This window comes from Vicugna pacos, unplaced genomic scaffold, assembly GCF_048564905.1.
Source record: "Vicugna pacos unplaced genomic scaffold, VicPac4 scaffold_203, whole genome shotgun sequence".
Lineage (NCBI taxonomy): Eukaryota > Metazoa > Chordata > Mammalia > Artiodactyla > Camelidae > Vicugna > Vicugna pacos.
The window spans coordinates 18448-21572 of NW_027328882.1; positions in this window are offsets into that span (position 1 = coordinate 18448).

A 3125-nucleotide genomic window follows, 5' to 3' on the forward strand; every position below is an offset into this window, starting at 1 on the left:
GCGGCTTGATCAGCAGGAATGGCGGGCTCTTCAGGAGCGGCTAGATCAGCAGGAGCGGCAGGTTCTTCAGGAGTGGCGGGCTCTTCAGGAGCTGCAGGCTTTTCAGGAGCTGCAGGCTGTTCAGGAGCGGCTAGATGAGCAGGAGCAGCAGGCTCTTCAGGAGCAGCTAGATCAGCAGGAATGGCAGGCGCTTCAGGAGCTGCAGGCTGTTCAGGAGCGGCAAGATCAGTAGGAGCTGCAGGCTCTTCGGGAGTGGCAAGATCAGCAGGAGCGGCAGGCTCTTCATATGCAGCTGGAGCAGCAGGATCTTCATGTTCAGCAGGAGCAGCTGGAGGGTGTTCGCGGTCTCGTGCTGGACCCTGGTGGTCCTGTTTTTGTTTTCTGGCATCTTCCCCTGCCTCTGCCTGCTCTGGACCTGTAACTGTTGGACGTGGAGAGAGCTTTAAGTCTAGTGGTTCTGCTCAGGCACAACCTGGAAAAATGTACCCACATGCCTCCCTTTCCACGTGCCTTTTCAAGGACAGAAATCTTCCCAGAGCTTTGCAGGCAGCTCCCACTGAGCAAGTGCCCACAGGCACTTGTTCTGTGACTGAATTCTTCCAGACAGGTGGTCTGAGGCCAGTCTTTGCTCTGGTCCCAACTACAGACTTTGGGGATGCCTCCCTGTGTGGCCCAGCCCTCTGCCCTCCCTCACCTACACACCCACACCGGCCCCGCCCTTCTCACCTTTGGGCTCTGCTTCGGGGGGCTCCTGGTCCTCTACCTGAATCCCCAGGAGGTGGGCACGGTGCTCCAGGTCAGAGCCGGGGGTGCTGAGCTGCCCCTCAGCCCTGGGCAAGATCCTGGGGAGAGACCTGGGCGATGTCTGGGCAGGAGGCCGTGGTGGTGGGGAGCCCTTCATACCCAGACTCTTCTGGAGCCTGTGCTGGCCTTCCACAGTGTGGCACACCAGCCCCTCACTTGGAGAGGTGGCATGAGTGTCCTGGTTCCCCGGATCCTGCGGTGTCTGGCTCTGCAATGACAGTGACCGGCAGCCGGCCCGGTCCGGAGGTCTCAGAGCCCTGCCCGGCCAGGACCACTCCTGCTTCTGCCCCACTCGACCCTCTGCTGCCAGATCAGACTGGGACCTTGGTCATCTCAGTCACCCGGGAGGCAAGAGACACACCCTAGGGCATGGGCGCCACCTCGGGCAGCAGGGCCCTGCCCCGGTTCTCCACATCCCAGCCAGCCCACTTGGACCCAGGCTGGGGACGTGATCGGCCCCCCAGGCCTCTGACCCTTCCTCAGCCTGCTCTTGCTTGAGGCAGGACCCCCCCCCAACATGACTGCCCCACCGCCACCAGTCAGGAAGGGGCCGTGGGGCCACCCGGGTGGGGTCTGAGTGGTGACCCGGCCTGGGCGGGCCTGCCCTGGGCCTCCCTGTGTTACCTTTCGGTCCCTCTGGCCAAAAGGCCAGAGGCGCCTGGGGTGAGACCCGACCCACTGTCGGCACTGTTGGCAAAGGCCGTTGCTGCGGGCTTTCCGGGGGCCGCGACCTCGGGATCTTGGGATGCAACAAAACATGTCTGAGCTGAGCTGAGTTCACCAGCCAAGTCAGTTGAGAAGTGTCCTTCTCTACACAGCGGGTGCCTGGTGACCTGGGTCCCAAGTTCTGTTGGGCTCTGTTGCCAGGGAAGTGAGGTCACTTCCTGGGGTCCCCTTCCCCAAGCTTCCTCCTTACACAAAGCTCCCCAAGGGCCTCTCTGGGCTGCTGATGGCTCACTTCCCACCCCATGCCATGTCCACCCAGTGACACCAACTCGGCCCCTCCTATTGCCCTGGGGAGGCCTGGATGCAGCCAGGGTCACAGCTCTGACGACACAGCTGGGTTCAGACCCGGCTCCCCCGCCAGCAGTGCTGTCACCCTGGACAAGCCACCTGCTTCTCAGGGTCTCCCCAATCCCCCATTGGCCCAGTGGGGATCATTCAGGACCCTGCTTCCTAGGAAAGCCATCATGTCTCTAGAACCACAAACACCTACTGCACCTGTCACCTCTGCGGGCTGGCATCACAGGGAGCTCATGCACAGACTCAGCAAAGGAAGGGCCCCACAGAGGGCTTGTGGGGAGCAGGGCACACCCCACACAGGCCGGGGTCTGCCCTGGGATCTGGGGAAAGTCACCCTCCTTGCCGCCTGCTTCCCAGCTCCCTGTCGGCGGGTTGAAATTAAACACAACTCTGATATCGTCCATTCTGGCATGCGACCTCCTAGGTCGTTCTGTCATGTCAGATTCAGGCCCAGTGCCCCATCTAGGCCTCTAGGGTGCGCTGCCCCACAGTGGCTCCCTGCTTTTTTTTTGCCTTCTGGTCACACATCCTTGTGTGATTCCCACACAGTCCCCTGCAGGTTGGATGGATACTGGGACCAGGTTCTGCCAAATTGGGGGCAGGTGCAGGCAAGGAAAGGCCCAGGAGTGTGCAGGCACAGGAGTGTTCAGGCCCATTAGTGTGCAGGCCCAGGCCAGGGCAGGCCCAGGTGTGTACAAGTCCAGGAGTGTGCAGGTCCAGGAGTGTACAGGCCGAAGAGAGGGCATGCCCAGGAGTGTGCAGGCCCAGGAGTGTGCAGGCCCAGGAGTGTGCAGGTCAAGGAGAGGGCGGGTCTAATTGGGGGCGGCCCAGGCGAGGAAAGGCCCAGGAACGTACAGGCCCAGGAGTGTGCAGACGAGGGATTGTGCGGGCCCAGGAGAAGGCAGGCCCAAGAGTGTGCAGACACAGAAGTCAGCAGGCCCTGGAGTGTGCAGGCCTAGTAGTGTGCAGACAGAGGAGTGTGCAGGCCCAGGAGGGTGCATTTCCAGGAGTGTGCAGGCCCATTATTGTGCAGGCCCAAGAGTGTACAGGTCCAGGAGTGTGCAGGCCCAGGGGTGTGCAGACATAGGAGTGTGTAGTCCCAGGAGTGTGCTGGCACAGGTGGGAACAGGCCTAGGAGTGTGCAGGCACAAGTGGGAGTAGGCCCAGGAGTGTGCCGGCACAGGAGGGAGCAGGCCCAGGAGTGTGCAGGCCAAGGAGAGTGTAGGCCCAGGAGAGGGCAGGCCCAGGAGTGTGCAGCCCCAGTTGTGTGCAGACAGAAGCTTGTCCAGGGCCAGGAG